The sequence below is a fragment of the Pseudonaja textilis genome, chromosome 8 (genome assembly GCF_049901715.1).
Source record: "Pseudonaja textilis isolate UNSWEBS1 chromosome 8, rPseTex1.2, whole genome shotgun sequence".
Lineage (NCBI taxonomy): Eukaryota > Metazoa > Chordata > Lepidosauria > Squamata > Elapidae > Pseudonaja > Pseudonaja textilis.
Window position 1 is genome coordinate 24,191,029 of NC_141997.1, and position 19,795 is coordinate 24,210,823.

Here is a 19,795-nt window from a genome sequence, read left to right on the forward strand (position 1 = left end):
TCTTTAAGAACATATTTCAGGCAAAATTAAATTCTTCCTTCATAAAGAACTGGTGATATAAACCAAAGAATGAGTCAGAATGTGTTTACACATAACAGTGAAAGCAAACTGATTCAGTTTTGAGGCTAACAGATGTGAATAGAGTCAAATGTTTTTAAGGAGTAAATCTCGATTAAACAAATGACATCAGAAAATCATTAGTTCGTTCTGACCTTTTTCCTTAATGAGGTGACCTTACACAAGTTTTTCTTTCTTAACATTTGCTATTTTATCTACAGTATCAAAATACTGGCAAATTTTACAGGATTGTTTCAAAACAAACCATATGGAGCACTTTGAAAACTAAAAACTACATTACAAAATACTTTCAAGACTGAAATCCATTTTGTTTTAACAGTAATTGAGCTGCAGTTTTTACTTGTTAAGAATAATACTACAGACTTATTGATGTAAATTGAAAATTTTAAATTGAGCTACTTTACAGAACTATTATTTCATCAACATCCAATTACCAAGCTCATATTATCAGAGTTAGAAAAACTTCGGAATGCAGATCCAATTATCCTCTTTTTCTGCCAAGGCATCCAGAATTGTTTTAACTCAACTCCAAAACAGACTCCAGGTTAATTCAGTCTCTGCAACATTGTATCTCATTATCCTGTCCTGTAACACTAGTTTTACTTCAGTCAAACCTGTTTTTAAAAATAAACATGGAATCAACAACTGTCCCCTTCTGGCACAAGTGATTAGAATAATAAAGTTGATGTTTTCTTATCAGTCTAAGAAGAACAAAGAAGGAGAATTCCAGTTAAGAGAAGGGAGAGTGTTAAATGTGCCCATCACTGTAAACCTATAAATTACCCGCTGAAGCCATGTTTGAATATAATCTGTTTCTGGAAATATTAGAACTCAAACATAAGGGGGGTCATTTTGATATTTCTTTTTGTACTCCTTATTTCTCAAACCCTATTCTCCAAAATCTATTTTTATTCTGTAATGACTACTAAACTTAATATCAAGGTCTTATCTGAAAATACTGGATAATTTTTGTCCAGTTTTCAACCAACTTTTTTTTAAGGAAATGTCAAAAGGTAGAAGGTAGTCAGACTATAACTTCAACAGAGCCCTGGATGAAATTGTCTGGAACCACTTCAGTCAAGATTCAGACTGTACTTGAGTACAGTACCAAAATGACATTGGTCACATTTTTGGCTAGCCTCCAAAGGGATACCATCAATCATACATAATTGATACATGCAACATTCATATGTACAGCTGCAGACATAATGCTGATATCAAGTGTTATCCCATATAGCACGTCAAGCATCTGGTGAAATTAGTGTAATCATAATGATTCAATAGCTGAGTCCATAGATGGCCAGAGTATGGCACATTCTTTCATCTACAGTGAATATAAAAAATCTAGACTTCAATTGAAAAACAAATATTTTAGGGAAGAAAATAATAAAAAACACACAACAACTTGGTTGCATAAGCATACACACACCCTCTTATAAGCAGGGATGTATCTGTGTTCAGAATTAACCAATCACACTCAAACTGATGGCAAATGGAAGTCAGTACATACAGTATGTTTGACTGATGTTCCATCCGTTCAAATGACTGGTCAAGTCCATATAAAGTCCAGCTGTTCTAGTAGGTTTTCCTGCTATTCAGTTGCCTCTTAAAGCAAAAGGCCTGGTCTGCAAAGAGCTTATAATGCATCAAAGGGATCTCATTGTGGGAAGATACTAGTCAGGAGAAGAGTACAAAATGGATACAAAAAATTTCCAAGGCATTGGTGATATCATGGATCACAGTGAAGACAGTCAACAACAAGTGGAGAAAATGTCAGGCAGTTCTTGACTTACAACAGTTTATTTAGTGACTGTTCAAAGTTACAATGGCATTGAAAAAAGTGACTTGCAATCATTTTTCATGCTTATCACCTTTCTAGCATCCCCATGACCATGTGATCAAAATTCGGATGCTTGGCAAATAGTTCATACTTATGACGGTTGCTGTGTCCCAAGGTCATGTGATCACCTTTTGAGACCTGACAAGCAAAAGTCAATAGGGAAGACAGATTCACTTAACAACTGTGTCACTAATTTAACAACCACAGTGATTCACTTAACAAGAAAGGTCATAAAATGGGGCAAAATTCACTTAAATGTCTCAAGCACAGAAATTCCAGGTTCAATTGTGATCCTAAGTCCAGGACTACTTGTATGGCACAACAATGACATTGCCAAGAACTGGATATTCCTCCAAAATTGATGAAAAAAACCAAGAAGAAAACTGGTCTGAGAGGCTGCCAGGAGGCCTACAGCAACATTCAAGGAGTCCTATAAATGTTTGGCAAATAGTGGTTGGGTATTACATGTGACAACAATCTCCTGTACTCTTCACATGTCTGGGCTGTAGGGAAGGGTGGCAAGACTGAAGCCTTTCTTTACAAAGAAAAACATCCAAGCTTGACTACATTTTGCAAAAGTCTACATCAAGTCTGACAAAAGCACGTGGGAAAATGATGAGACCAGGGTTGAGCTTTTTGGCCATAATTCCAAAGGGCTGTGCACAGGAGATATCTTTGCAATCTGACACATTTGGAGGATTTTTGCAAGGAAGACTAGGCAAAGATTCTGAAGGCAGGGTATGCTGCTATCCTAAAAGACTGAAAGCTATTATAAAATCAAAAGGTGTTTTAACGAAGTACTTGTTTAGGGATGCGAACACTTATGCAACCATGTTACTGTAAGTTTTTTGTGCAATTTTCCTCCTAAAAGATTTAAGCCTGTTTTTCAATTGAATTGTATAGCTTATATGTTGCATTAAAGGTGGAAATAATTCTGAAGTGATTTATCTGGGTCTGCTTTTTTCATATCTCCAAAACCTGGCATTTTAACAGGGTATGTATCCTTCCACTCAGTTGTTATCCCAGCCCCTGGTCACTACTTCTGCTAATGTCATCTGCATGTTGCTGCCATAATATAGAGTACATAATATGTTTGTTTAGAGAAGGTCATAGAACTTGTTCCTTGAAGACATAATTTTTCTTTAAAAAAACAAACAGATGGCAATTAAAGAGCTTACCACAACTACATCATAGAAAGAAGTATATTTGCCATTTCATTGGTTGATTGCAATGCTAGGACTATAGATTGCCTTATATAGCTAGGACAGAACAAAATAACACATTTCGTTCTCAGTTACATTTGCCTTTCAAAATTCTTTGCTCTTCACACTTTTGACAATCTCAAATCTGAAAAAAATGCATGCATCTCTTTTAACAGAAATGCTTACAGGTATGCTGATTACTGGTAATTGTGGTCCATCTCTGAATCATAGACAATATTCAAGAAGGTTGGTATAAAAAAATTAACATGCCTGCATCCTTCCCAGACTATTAAGGGGGATAAGATGGATGATTTACCTGCTCTAGGAGCTCAAGTTGATAAATGCAGCTGTCCCTCCATTTTTTATGATAGAAGATAAAAACTCAGATACTCTTGTGATGCATACCTGAGGGACTGGCCAGGGTGAGGTTCTCAGATTCTTTGAGATATTTATATAAATGTTTCCTAGGTGACTCATAGGTTTTGCAAATTCGCCAAACACTTCCATACATAAATGGTTCAGTAAGTGTGTACCTGTAATTAAAATAATTCTGTCCTTGTTTTGCCTTAGGAAATGACAGCAAATAGCTATACATCAACTTTTATTTTAAAAATAGAGCTATCAAGTCCAATATTTTAAGGAGCCACACCTAAAACATAGAAGCATTGAACAATCAGATTTCAGTAAATAGAAAAAGTGAGGTTCATTATCCAGGATTACGATGTTTGTTCAGCTCAACTGTTGTTAACATATGCACACAAGCATCAATACCAATATGAAAACTCAAAATATGATTGTCAGCATGGAAAAAGCCCTCTTGAAAAGGACAGTAAGCTGCTGTGTCTAGAAACCATCCCGAGGGCTTCTAACCTACTCCCAACAGCTTTTAAATTAGGCAAGAAAGTCTGATCATCACTTAATGCTCACCTCTGCCAATAAACACCACACCCACAATATCTGCTTTCCTGCACAATAACAGGATTGTTACACCAGGTCACACTGCCTTGTAAACTGTGTTTCCTTATATTTGCATATAACAGAGATTGCATAGATACTAAGTATCATATACTATATGCCATTCTTTGCTTCTTAGGAAGTCAGCTTCAGCTTATGAAAACAGACTCCTTTTAATGAAATGTATTAGTCAGAAAAGGAGCTACTGACTCCTGATTTATAATAGTTACTAGTTAATTAAGCATTTCACTTTGTTTTTGTAGGATCAGCAGAAATTTGAGAGTAGTACACATGCATTTGCTTATTACCATAGTAAAGATTATGAAGCTCATTGGGTATCCAAAAACAGCCTTTTGTTGTTGCGGATGTCTTTGCATTGCAACTCCTAGACTTTACTGCAGTATATTAACTGGTTGTGATTACTTTTTTAACATTTGTTAAAGTTTCTAAAGAGGAATTACATGATTTGAACCATGGAAAAGATGTTTGCTAAACAAATTCTCATGATAATTTTTAAGGGATAAATTATTTAACTTATACAGTATATTAAAGGTGATTCTATTTGTCACATAAGAAAGCTCAATACTTATAAAATCTTGCTCCTTGTATTTAACACCAGATTTTTTTTTCTAAAAAAAACAAAAGTACATTGAACATGCACAAAATATGAAATATCATTCTTGGAATATGGAGAGTTTATACATGGGGAAATATTAAAATGACATAGTGATTTTGAATATGTAATTTAAATAATATATTAGGATAACCTTGTTATTTTTATATTTACAAAGAGAGAAAAATCTTACATTAAATCTTTCATGTCCTCAGTTTCTACTTTCCTCACTTTCTACTTGTCATGCCTTTAGTAAAGAACAGAATAGATTGATTGTTAAGAAAGACAAATTAGACAATTTGTGTGATTCACACGTCTTTCCAAATTTCCAGTATAATTAAAACATCTCTCTTGCAAAGATAAATGCATGGGGTAAAATATGCACTTAGAATACCTTTCTCTCCCATGGTGAGGTCATTACTGCTGTTTCAAAACATTGTGTAGTTAAAATGAAAGAATACAGCAGCAGGGTCTATCTCAGGGCTGTTAAACTCACAGCCCATGGGCCAGATGTCTCACATGCTGGCCATGGCCATGCCAAGTTTAATGAAGGGGGGGGGAGTCCCAATATGTCACATGACACTGCTGTGACGACGCAAGTTTGACACTCCTGATCTATCTCTATATCAATTTGGAAACTGCATTGATAGGGAACTTTCAAAGCAGAAGAAATCTGTACCTCATTAGAACATGTGTCTTTCAAAAGCAAACTTGGCTTCCTACATTTGAAAGTAGGAAAACAACAAACTTCTGACTGTACGAAAAATTCAGAAAATTTTTTTGTCATTCCCTTGTAGAGTAGTGTTTGAAAAACATGCTTTCTTCCTATAGCTTGTTCTGATTTGTATCTGAAAGTGCCATTGTATGAAATCATTATAAGAAGGACTCACTACAAACTATAAACAAAGAGAACTTTATTAAATTCAGTCATTCTTATCTACTTTCAGGAACATATGAATATATCTGTATAAAGAAAACATTTTGATGGTTATGGGCATAGAAAGGAGTGGGGTGTGTTTTGGCAGCAAGAGAACAAGGCTCCGAAGAGCTCAATACTAATCCTTTAGCAAGCAACGCCCTTTTATTCTATGTGTTAATATATTTAGAGGTACATTCTTTCTCTAAAATCATTAATGTGGTCTCACCACCACCTCACCTTTTAAAAACAATTAGCTAAAACCATATAGGACAACCCAACTTACATAGGTTGTCCTATTGTTTCTTTTATTTTTCTTATATATATCCATTTCATGTATTCATAACTATGTTTATTCTTATACCTATTATCTTGTAAGCAATTGAAAATCAAATTAAATAAAAAATAAAAATAAAATAATTCAACTGATTCTCTTTGTATCAGTTCTGCTTTTCTCTCTGTTTTATTTCCCAAACAAGCCTATTTTCTGGCCTAACAAATGGGTGCTGAAGATAGAAAGAACTTCTAAGAACCCAATGTTTACCCACTGTATTCATGGGCTCTTCCTATGTTTTATCTAAAAAGCTAGACTACTATCTGCTTCATTCAGATAGATGTGAGAAATTTGTCTCTGCTATATTCATTTCATGGTTGTCTCTACTGTAGTTCTCAAAAGTTTGTGAACCCTTTGGGATTTTTAATATTTTTGGCCACCTGAATCATAAAACTAGATAAGTAGAACCCAATTAAACACATCTTAAAAACTTTATATATTGATTTATTGAGGAAAAAAAACCATCTTTAATGCAGACTCATATTGTTTCACACAGTATGGTAGATATTAGCTGTTGATCTGATAAGTAGAGCTAGAGTTGATTTTTAAGAATCCTATTTTGTTTTTAAAATCTCCAGTCCCAAGAAAACTGACTAGTACTGAATGTTATTCCTAGAAGAGAGAAAGGATTTGTAACCTAGTTAGCATATGTGACTGCTTGGCAAACAAAAGCATACTCCTATCTTTCCTTTTAGAAATTAGGAAATCACTGAATATCTTTGATGGATTTTAATGCCATTGATACTGAATGCTTGGGCTTTTATTATTGCTTTTAAAGGTAGCTGACTTGTAATTTAGGATGTTATGTATTTGCAGCCTTCTGGATAATTTCTAATGAAGAGCAGTATATCAATTAAATCAATCATAACAATATATTTGTCATCATCATCTCCTGATTCAGGAAAAATCCTGTTTATATCAAGCCAGAAGGAATTAAGTTGTGATCCCCAGAGGCAAATGCATCCCATTAGCCATGTATGATAATCCATCATAACCTAATAAACTTTTTGCTTGGCTGGGATTGGTGAATCATGCTTGTATCAAGACTGATGGGCCTTGGGTTGCCCAGATCTAGATTGAAATACTCAGTATCCTTTGATACAGTAAAGAAAGGCTGACAAAGCCAGAGATCATCAAAGGCAATAAAGATTGGAGCAACAAATTAAGGTGGCAATGACTACTGGTCTTTTTTTTCTTCATCTTGTTGTTCTTCCAAGACACAAGCAATTAATGAAGTGAACTGGGATCTTAGGTTTCATGTATTTGTTTCAGTTCTGCTTTTTCTGCTTCTTGGAGGACAAGAACTATATAAAAAAGGAAAGTACACATTTTGTTCCCTGAAAGGTTGCTGGTTTTTGCCTTAGGGTTTACTGATAAGCTAAAACTATAGACAATCTTTTTCAAAGAAAAGATAACTGATCTAAGGAGACAGCCTCAATTATAAATTAGCTTTACAATTGCATTCCTGAAGCTCATGTACCTTTGAAGGGAATAGCTGGTCAAGCACTACTTGGAAGGCACTCTTAAAACTAAAAAATGAACAAAATATTTGAGTTTGCCCATGAAAGGGCCGAAAATGCACTTTTCTCATGTGTACAGTTGGAAGTACATATTTTAATTATATATGTGCTACAATCTTATGTAGAACTTTATTTAATGCAGCAGAGTGATGTTTTCAGGGTATTGTCACCTTGTATTTCAATAATTTAAAGCAAATATAGGCTACATAGTAAAATTTATGGCTTTTTTTATCACTCTCAACTGTGCAAACAATGAAGCAATTTCAGAAGCTGAACTAGTTCATAATGGTTTAAAGGGCAAGAAAAGTTCCTTTTTTCAGCTTGCACTGCTTTGTAAAGGCTGTGTATTCTTCCAGTTTGTGTATTATTCATCTCTGAATGGAAGGTTCTTTCACTGCACACTGTATGATGAAAAAAATATATTCCTCTTTGTATCTTTGATCATTTTTTATTTGATCACTATTTCATTATACTTAAATATATTGTGTATGTGAATATTATCGAAGTGCAATGTAATAGCAACAAGCTCATTAGTGGAGCGCAATGAGTATCATACTTGCTATCCTACTGCTTAGGACAAGTCCAATACTCTTGCCATTGCATATCCTTTAGTATACTTTTAATATAGAACACCTCTTTTAAAAACACCAGAATGAACACAAATGAACAATAGAAATAATACAATGAATCTTTGAAAATATGGATTAATTGTAAAAATATAAGGTTCTTTCCCTTCTTCCCTGGCCCTACCTGTACCTGCCCAAGGAAGACATACCTAGCAGTTTGGTAAACTCTTTGGGGGTGGAAATGAAGGGGAAACTCAAAAGAGTACAATGAATAATAGTTTCATTGGCTTGATGTGTTTAGAAAGAGGGAATGGAACTGAGCAATGCAGAATATGGTAAGTAGTTTAATACTATATTTAGGGACAGGTGTCCTTCCAAAGTTTGGTACTTAATATTGAAACACTCTGGGCCTCTGCAGATAATCCATTTCCCTGTTTTCTAGAATGCCTCGCCTTACCTCCCTGGTTTCAATAGGTCCTTCAAGAGAAAATATGTCTTGAAGGCTTTGCAGCTGCTGTTCCGCTATATAGGAATTGCTTGGTTTTGTTTGCATATACTCAGATAAATATGCACAACATGAAGTGTAGGATTGTGGATAGAGTGGGGGTTAATGGATGAGATCAAGAAATATATTTTACTTCTCTTTTTCATGGAATTGGAATGACGGAATTTGGCTTCCTCAGCATGGTGATTCTTTGTTCCTTGTTCTAGAAAAGGTTATTAGTAAACTACTTTTGATAGGTTGGGGAGTGGAAACAGTGGAGGTATCTTTCATCTTTATTAAGCCTTGCCCAATCTGGTTTCTTCTGATATGCTGGAACTACAATCCTGACAATTTCTGGTTAACAGATCAGAATTTTTGGTACTTACGGTGCCAAAGATGTCAGGTTGAGATATGCTGGTTTACAAAGTTATACTGAATTGCCTGGTAGGACATTAACTCTCAGGGTAACCAGAACATATCCAATGTCACTTTCCTGTAATGCTTAGGCAAGGAATTGTAGGAGGAGACAGCAAGTTTTCAGGAAAATTTGTTCAGCTTAATTTCGCTTTGCTGAGTCATTGCTCGGCTCTCTGAAATACAGTTTCCTAAAAGTATTTGGATTCCTATATTGCTGATTTTCAGTTGTTCTGGTCTTTTCCAGCCTGTTTCTCATTCTATAGCATATAGTCAGACTACATCTAACAGAAGACGGTATCTTGGGAATTGGGAAGAGTGTTGATCTAACATGTCTGAAGACAAATGTTTGATTTAATCTCTTTGTTACTAGTAAAATAACTTGAAAGATGCATCATAAATGATAGTTTGCATATATAAACAGTTGTAGCTATAATACTAAGGAACCTCTTTTCCATAATTGCTAAAATGTAATTTTTTCAGTGAAATGAATGCAGGCATTCAACCACTGCCAACTGTACTTTTACAATGATTGAGGAACAATTAAATCCTAACTCTTGGACTTTGATCAGTAAAATGTTTTATTGTATTCTGATTTTTTACTTTAATCTCATGGTGTGCCCTACCAAGAGTTGCAAATATAAGATTGATGACTATATAAATAGATGAAATACATATATAAATTATGTCAGGGCACTCTAGGTAATTTATTCAAAGTTGCTGTACTTAGAACTACATTTGAATTTGTAAGGATAATAATTTATAAAACAAGCTAGTGAGCATTCTACCACACTGTATTGGCATCTAAGTCTTGCTACAGAGTAAAATGAAAAATGTATTAACCTCAATTCTTTATAAAATGTAAAGAGAATTATATTTGAAAACAACATGGCTTGGTTTTTATATTTGTACAAAGAAAAACTCATGTGATTTTTTTTTCCCAGAGTTGGCCCCAGCTTTCCTGCCTGCAGCCTAACATGAAGCCCTACCCAAGAAAGCAAGGCTCTGCTTGTTTTTGCATAGCAGATGGAAGCTGTCATGGTAGAAATTCCATTCTGAGAGAATATATTGAAAATGAAACACATAATAACCAGCTGCCATGCCAGCAAATAAATAAAATGACACACAGTATTAATATTTATCTTAATTTATAAATAAAGTGAAGAATGGCATTTTTAAAAGGCAAGAGCAAATAAGTTCACTCTCTTTGATCTTTAATGTATTTCTTAAATTGAATTAATTCCTATGGATTGAATTCTATTCAATTTAGCAACTTATTCCCTTATACACAAAATTTAGAAATCCCCAATTACACTGGGTTACGTCAACCTCCTGTTTCAATGAAAAAGGCATTGCGTCTCCAAATACTCATAGATTTTGAGTTTTCTTTCTTGTGGCAGGGATGTTTGCAATATTTGCACGTTTGCAATGTTTGCATTTCTTACTTTCACAAGCAAGGGAAAGTATCCTTAGTTTTTCTGCAGCAGTTTTCCAGGTTCTTCTGTTTGTTACTTCACTTGTTACGACTCTTGTTAAGAAAAAAAAAAACCTTGTATACAAAACCAACCTTGTATAACTCAATAAACCCATGTCAAAGAAAGCATACTGTAATTATTTATGTGGAGGGAAATAAAAAAGGTTCCCACAAATAGTCCATTGTTAATTCTTGGCTAATATTTCTTCATTGAAAGCTCAAGGATTCAAGTTCACTGAAACAGGAGACTTCTTTTGATTCAGGTATCATAATGTGTTGTAAAGTTGTGTTATTGCTCAGGTGCACAAAAGTGCATAGCACAATTCAACTGCTATTTTTGTTGAATAATTCCCTATTAATAAACCTGATTAAATTGGAAAAATACAACCTAGAAGAAGACAGAAGATTTATTCTGCATGTCAAATGTCCCATGTTCAAGCTGGTGTACATAGCAGGTCTGGGACCTCCCTCCCATCTGAAACTGAAAGTTCTCTACCCGTTAATGAAGCCAATTCTCATTAGAGGGTCTGTCATACAATGAGTTTTCTGTGTACCCATTTCCAAAGGCTTTTTTTTGTAATCTTAGCATTGTTCAAAGGGGTGGTTCACTCTGCCACTCAACCTTACATAAGGTCAAAAATTCCACGCAGCTTAGGTAAGTGTATTTACAGATTACTTCTTTAGAAGCTGAATAAAAACAGTTGAATGGTATTATACAGAATTATGGACAGCGCTCAAGAGATGCCCAACATAGTTGGTTGTTACATTTATGATCTGAAATTATTATCTTGATGTTATGTACTTTCTTGACGATTGTCCTATTTAGTGTAAGAAGTGTGCAATAATAGTTAATAATGTTCTTGCTCATCTAGAGATTGCATTTCTAAATGATGAATTTGCTCATTCAGTTTGGTGCTGTCTCCATATATTGGCCAAATGCATAAAAGTTCATAGACAACTCAAAGATTCTACTGGGGATGTGAGTGGGATTTAATATTAAGTGCTGCTTAATTTTATCTTTCTCAAAATAGAAAATATATTTTAGTTATAATTTCATATCACTCAGTTACAGGTTCAAATATTAATTCAGCCTTTAAACCCTACTTGGTTTAACTGCTGTCTTTTTAACATTTTCTTAATCTGACATCTTTTGAAGGCCCACAAAGAATTTGTATTAAATGCTTAATTAATCTAAAGACCCATTTTAGGTAGTTCCTTGGGCTACTACAAAGTCTGCCTCTTTGGCTTATTCTTCTGTAAGAGATCCCCACTGATGTATTGTCAATGGTTTCTGATTTGAAACACCCTACTGTACCAAGGTCAATACCACGGGTCTGCAACCTTAAACACTCAGAGCCATTTGGACCAGTTTCCTACAGAAAACACCAGGAGCCACAAAACCTGGGTGGGAGTGGCCAGTTCATCACGCATTCTCACCCAGTCACTCCCCCAGCCACACTACCCAGGTTTTATGGCTCCGGGTATTTTCTTTTCTTTGGGAAACAGATATCTGTCTCTCTCTTTCTGTCTCTGTCACCTCTCTCTCTTCTCTCTTTCTCTGTCACACTCTCTCTTTTTCTCCCTCTTCCTCTCATTTCTTTCCCCCTTCTCATTTCTGCCCTCCTCTCATTTGTGTGTGTGTTCCCTCTTAAACCATTTCCAAAAACAGACAAGGGTTGAGTTTTTTTGTTTTTTGCTGATGATGTTGGTCTTTCTTCTTCTTTGGGTGCTTTTTAGCATGTGATTTAAATCAGGAGTCATTTCAGGTTCCCACATAAAGGAAGCTCTTTCGTCCCCCTGCTGTGGCTCCCTGTCGACTGAACCCACCGCTGGCTGGCCCTGGCCCTCTCCTCCCACTCAGTCCTCGCCTGCTCTGAGAAGGGTTGATTGTGGCGGGTGGAGACTCACTCTGTATTCCAGAGCGAGAGCGAAGCGCCCCTCTATTCGCCTCTTCTTCCGACCTTTCTTGGTGCTGCATGCACTGGGGAGATGCACGACTTTCTCTCTGCCTGAGACACTGACTGGCATGTCCCTAATGAGGTCCAGGAGGAGGAGGGGATGCCAACTCCACTGTGAAGTGCACTAAATTTAAGTGTGCTGCATGAGGCGCTGCAAGAGCAGTGAGCAGGCCATGGAGGCTGCAAGAGGAATATGGGGAGATCTGCGTCTTTCTCTCTGCCCTGAGAGATTGGCTGGACCAGCTGCAGCTAACGCTGCTGCTCTCACTGCCTCCATGGCATGCTTGCTGCTCTTGCTGCGCCTTGCACAGCACACTTAAATTTAGCATGCTTCACAATGGGTTATACGGCATCCCCACCTCCTCCTGGAGCCCATTTTGATGCAGAGCATCAGCTGTAGCCAGCCCAGCCAGTGTCTCAGGGAAGAAAGTTGCATGTCTCCCCTAGTGGCCAAGGTGCACGCAGCACCAAGGGCCGAAAGAACAGGCAAGTAGAGGGGTGCTTTGCTCCTGCTCTGGAATATAGAACGAGTCTTCATTCGCCACTGTCACCCTTACCTTCTCAGGTGAGGAGTGACTGCGGGGGGAGGGCAAGCAGGGGCCAGCCAGCAGTGGGATCATCCAACAGGGAGCTGCAGGAATGGCCCAAAGAGCCACATGCAGCTCTGGAGCCACATGTTGACGACCCCCGGTCTATATTATAGGGACAGTGCAGAAATGAGATTTTTCTGTCTCTAAAAAGTTATCAGGAATTTATGAACTAATATAATTGTTATAATCTAGCCCAAAGTGATCTATACAGTACATACAAGGGATCATCTGTACTGGTTAACTGTACACAATACACTACTTGTTTTACTCCTCATTCCTGTTTTCTTGCAAACATAATTTTAGCTTGTTTACATTGGAATGAAGCCAATAACTTGATCCTTTAAATATGCTGGAATGAGTAGAACTTTATTCAGGCTCTAAGATATGATTTTTTGAGGACTCTCTAAAAAGTAGTCAGGAAAGGATAAAAACTGAGTCCATATAGGACTAAAATCTATGAAAATCTATTTTCATTAAAAGCAATATACTAATCCTTCATAATGGTCCACTAAATGCCAATAAAAAGCAGAGTGCCCATTTACTTGTATTCATTTGATTTGTTATTTTATATTCTATCTCTTTGCTCACCATAAAAAGGCATGACAGCCAAAACTTTTTTTCAATGCCATCCTCTTGCAACAGGCAATTTACTAATCAAGGGAGTCCACGGAACGGTGACTTATAAATTGCATAATTTATGTTGCAACATCATTACACACATGACATTCTCATGGCTTAGATCTCTAAGACTGCAACTCTGATCTGGAGCAAAAGCAGCTGGCAGCCATCATCCGGGAGGGCTACTTATCTTGAATCAGCAGCAATAATATAAAAGAATTAAAGTTCCCCTGTGGGAACCATCAGCAGGCATTCTCTGTCACATTACTGCCTTCTGGAATGATGCACCCCCAGAGATTCAGAGGGTCTCTACCTGTTCACAACTTTTACCTCTACACAAGCTCTTACAACTCCTGCTGCTCCATCAGATTTCAGGCTAGCAGGGGTGATACACGTCTGTGGGATCTTTGCTTTTATATTAGTATTATTCTCCCTGATGGTTGGTTCTGTATTTAAATTGGTACAAATTGTATACCTGCAGCTTCATGATGGAGTCAGGCAGTCTATAAACACATAAACATTGAAATACATTTTAGGTAAGAATTCACAGTATTCTAATCAGCTAACTTTGTTAGCCACTCTCAGCTCTGCTAGATTAGAAAGGGTTTGTGTATGTGTGTTTATATACATAATACACATTTTATTTTTATTTGTAGCAAACTAAAAAGAAAAAAGCAATACATAAAGATATGGTATAAATCTGAAAAATAATCTAAAGTAATGTGAAGACTTGCTAATCAAATTAATTGCCTTTGCACCAGTTTCTAAATTGTATCTGCCTGAAAGTTTGGTGTTTACTCTTAAACATCATTTACATTTTTTCAATAACTTGAATATTTCCATTTTGATCTGGAGCTAGTTAATAATCTGAATTCCCTGCTCTACGGCCCAGAAATTAGAGCTGCTCTGTTTACAGATTACTGATTATTCTTAGCTCAGTTGCCATGGAAGAAAGCCTGCACTGAATCAAATACAATCCGTCTTTTGAAATCCTTTTGCCTCTTTCATTGCAACTCCCAAGCCAGCATTTCAACACAAGGAATTGTCACATCACTGACACTGAGAAAAGACCTACGTGACACCTACATTATAAATCTGTACATCAACATTTTGAATAATATTCCCCTTCCAGTCCATTTTGCTACTATTTTTATTTATTTGTTTCGTTGATTCGTTTCATTTTGTTTGTTTCTGGTTTATCCATCAAAATAAAGTTCCTGGGGTAATTCATAGATTAAAAATAACTTTAAAACACACAAAAAAATAAAAATATAGGGTGAATCTGAACTTGGACTTATTGCAAATAGGGTTCCTCCTGTTCATTGGAGGGATTCCACTGACAGAAGAAGGTCATTTTTGCCAATTTGTCATTTTTCTTGAAGCCCAGGGATGGGCTGTTGGGGGTTCACAGGGGTTCAGGAGATCTACTAGCTGAGATTTTGCACAGTTCAGAGATAAAAAATATTTTAATGTAGATATATATTTTTATAACTACAAGCCGCCCAGAGTCAGATGGGCAGCCAATAAAAATTATAAATAAATAAATATTGCAAAAAAAAAAAATTAAGGTGATGGATGAAGAAGAGGAAACAATGTATTAGGGCAACTAATCAGTAAATCACAAAAATGTCAGTCAATGTCATTTTTGTGTGTTGTTGGGATCTCCCCCACAATTTTTCTGTCAAGGGATAAAATGTTAGAGGACAGCAATTAATTGATTCAACTTTATTACATGGCCAAATTAACAAAAAAAAAACAAACCCCAACAACCACAAAAGATGGTCTTTCTCCACAGACCAAATAACAAAACAGCATCAAAGCCAAGCATTTTGATACAACATGCTGTAAGATTAAATAGAAAGAATACAGAGAAGAAAAAAAAGGAAAAAAAAAACAAACTAACCATGGAACATCATTATAAGTACTGAAGAAAATAATTCAGCGAAAGTACGGGACACGTTGCTCCCGACATCCATCCAACAGGAAAGTTAGATTCCAGTAGTTGATTCAGAATGGAAATCACATTGCAAATATCTTGCATGCTACAAGCTGCAAAACGTTTAGTTATTCTACAGCTATTTCAGAGAAAACTATTAATATGCTATTACCAAGAAAAGACCAGAAAGTAAACCAGAGGAAAAAAATGTAATATTATTTCATTATGTGACATCAACTCAGTGTGGACTCTTATCAACTACATGGATGGATCCTGAGGCAAAGGTTTTGGTAAGATACTGGGGTGTACCTAGGTGGGGAGAACTTATGTGGCAGGAACTGTCTAAGGAACTATGGTAGTGCAATGATTAGAATGAGGTATTGCAGGCTGATTCAGCTCAGTGCCAGGAGTTCGATCCTGACCAGCTCAAGGTTGACTCAGCCTCCCATTCTTCCGAGGTCGGTAAAATGAGGATAGAGATTGTTGGGGGTAGTATGCTGACTCTGTAAACCACTTAGAGAGGGCTGCAAAGCTCTATGAAGTGGTATCAGGGGTGGGCTTCAAAAAGTTTAGCAAAAGGTTCTCTGCCTGGTTGTGGCCATGGTGGGCATGGTCTTGTCGGCCTCCTGCACCATGGTGGTGGTGGGTGTTCTTGCCCTCCCCAGGCTCCAGAGGCTTTCCTTGAGCCTCTGGGAGGGCAAAAATGGCCTCCTGGGCTCCAGAGGCTCTCTGTAAGCTGGAAACAGGCCCATTTCCAGCCTCCCTGAGCCTCCGTGCACACTCTGCAGTTACCTGCATCCAAAGCGGGCTGTGTGGGGACTCCAGGGAGGGGCAGGGTGGGCAGGGTCAGCCGGGATTGAGATTTGGGGGTTCTCCAAACTGCACAGAATCTTAGCTAGGGGCTCTCCCGAACCCAGCAGCCCATCCCTGAGTGGTATATAAATCTAAGTGCTATTGTTTTTTTTTAAAAAAATGAAATAATAAAAAATAACAGCTACAATAAGCTATAAACTAGCCAGAAAGCATAGTATAATTATAGCTGTATTATGGTCTTCATAAGTTGCTACCAGTCCTTTAGGTATGATTCTCTCATAGGGCATGCTTTTAAACACTAGGTGCAAATGAAACTGTGGAATAATGTTTTGTGATAATGCAAGAAGAAAGGGACTCTATCTTTGTAAAAGCAGTCTGAAAATTCAAGTGAGAAGGTAGAAAGAATTTCAGTAAAATATTTGAGGTAAATTTTTTGGGATAAATTAGTAAAAAAGTATCTGGGCATGGAATGAAATATCTTTTTAATTTGCCCTGGTTATATTATGCCATAATATATACATGCTTATGGAAAGAAATAAATTTATAGCAGACGGGAATCATCATCTCTTTCTCCCAGTGATGCTGTTCTATGAAAGAAAGGTATTACAATTTGTAGACACATAATATCTGAAACAGGTTCATTTGCAGAATGAACTACTATATGATCTACTAGTCTTGAAAAAAATTGCCTTATGTCCTACTGTCAAGAGCAAGAGATATGACCTTTTCTTTGTTGATCCCAGTAATATGAAAATCTGTTAGAAATACGCCTACGTCTATGATTGTTCTAAATTAGATTCTTAAAATTGGTTGCTTAGAATAGCTTTTAATTGAGATTGGCTGTGGCTATTAAAAGATTACAATCTTCTTGCCAATTTTCAGCAAGTGTTGATGTTTTTACTATGAACTTGTATCTTTTTATTTTAAATGTTTAGATTTTAATATGTGAGCAGGCTTAAAATAATTCTACAGCTATGAAAGAATTAAAACAATCTTTTATATATGGTTATCAATATACCTTCTGAGGTAGTTCTTGATTAGAGCCATTCATTTAACGCCCATTCAATGTTACCACACCATTTGCTTGGCATCCAGCACAGGGGTGTTATGCTACTGGTTCTGCCCGGTTCTATAGAGCCGGTAACTCTGAAGAGCAGCAGACACCAAACCGGTTCTGTGTCTGCTGCTGTTTGCCCCACCCGCCCACCTGGGCTCTTACCTGTCCTTTTCCTGCTTTTCCAACCTCAGCTGCTTTGTGCAGCCAAGGTGAGGTTGAAAAAGCAAGGAAACAGAGGCTTTTCAAATGCCAATTCAAGCGCTTTTCAGCTGTCCAGGTGGCACAGTCTATGGTGGTTTTACACACGCATGCAAAATACCGGTTGAATCCCACCCGATCCAGCATGTATTTACAATGGTTGTTGTCTCCCGGGGTATGCAGCCATTAACAACCTTTGCAGTCAGCTCCTGGCAAAGTTAATGGTAAAGGTGGGATTTGTTTAAAGACCGCAGGATGCACTTAACTGCAGTGATTCACTTAACAACCATGACAAAAAGGCCACAAAATTGGGTGCAACTCACTGATCAACCATCTTGCTTAACAAAAGATATTCTGGTCTCACCTGTGATGGTAAGTCGAGAACTACCTGTAGTGGACAGAGAATTTTTATTGCATAGCTATCAGAAATGTAGCAGACTTTTTCATTAAAAAAAAGTCTGCACAGGTGCCAATTGGTGCTTTTGAGTTAATTTGGAATCAAGAAACATTTTGCTTTCCCCACAATGTCCTGAAAGCCAAGTTTTATCTACCGATAAAAATAGGAGATATACAAGAGACTAAGGCCATCCACTCCTGTTTGGCAACTCAGGTAACTCCAATCTTTTCCTAAAGCCACATCTTTATGCTCATAGTAAAAAATGAGTAGTAGTGTTATATACAGGCAGTCATAGGAAGAAACAACATTACATCTGAATTATTAATGCTTCATTGCAAACAACATATGGGCTGAAAGTAAAGTTACATAGCTTGCTCACTAGCTAAATATTAAAACATTCCATTTATATTCATGTTTAAAGGCACTTACTGTTCCATAAAATTGAAGCCAATCTTGTTTAGAGTAAAGGATCGCTGAGGGCTTAGAGAATACTTCTACAAACAGAAGTGGCCACTGGTGAACATTCTTCAGTGTTCTGGCATTGCCTGCCTACGCATTCCTTTGCAACAAAATTTGACATTCCGATAAGTCTTTTGGATTCTGTTCACAGATAAAACTATTTAAATGCCAAATAAGAGAATTGTACCACTAAAAATCTTATTTGTTCAACCAAGGTAATTTTATAGCAGTATGTTAGATGCCAAAGACTTCTGTTAAGGTTTTGTAGATTCCAGCAGATTCCAGCATTTCCAGTATAAAAAAAATATATGCTTGGTGCCTATGCACCGTGTATATAAAAATAAAAAATTCTAATTGTTTAGATTTTCTAAAATAATTGGTAATACATTTTAAACTACTGTAGCGTATATAAAGCCTATTAACTGATGACTGAAAATATTCATGGGCTGATGGAGAATAAATGTAAAAACAAATATAGCTTCACAGCTGGTATATTTTTTCAGTCTTACGTAAATTGAATTTAGATATTTAGACAAACTAACAAGCTATTGATAGTTTTTATGAAATGGTTAGGCCCTTTTTGAACTGAGAAAATAATTGCTGTAGTTTTCCGGAGATTTGGAACTTTGAAATCCTGATATAGTTTCAGTTGGAGTTTTTGAGAAATTAAAGTTCTGAAGTTTGAGATTTTTCTGATAAGAAACTGACTCTCAAATCATTTAAAATGGAGGGCAAGAGGGCATTTTTTTAAAAAAATCTGGATTGAAATAATTTTACTTGAATAGATCAGCTTACTTTAAACCATATTTTAAAGACTTTTGAAAAGTTACAAAAAGAATATGTTTAAAGTTATAGAATGGCAACACATTCAACATATTTGTTAATTTCCCACAACTTATGTTCTGTTGGTGGTCACAGAAATTCCTGATTGTTAAATGTTTTTAAAAGCTAAATTAACAATTTAACAAATGAAGGCTCTTATGTTAATAACGTACATGAAATTTGGAATACATAGGATATCAGATTCCCCTAAGTCAATGGCCTCAGACTTTTAAAAATGTTCTCTTATTATCTTAAGATGAAACTAATTTGGGATGACATTGGACTCCTCAGCTAATATTTAAAAAAGGATTGGTCTTGTATGTTGAAAAAAGATACTTGGTTATGCCCTCTGGTTGAATATTCTTAATATTTTAAATAAGTTTTTAGCATGCGTGTTAAGATTCAAATATCTGAATGTCTCACTGTATTCCTAAATGGTTACTACAGAATTACTACAACAGCAGCAAACATTACAGGGAAAACCTTTTGTTCTTGAGAAAACAATCAAATAACCACAGTGCTGCCATTGTTTTGTGTAGCTGCCTTGCTCTA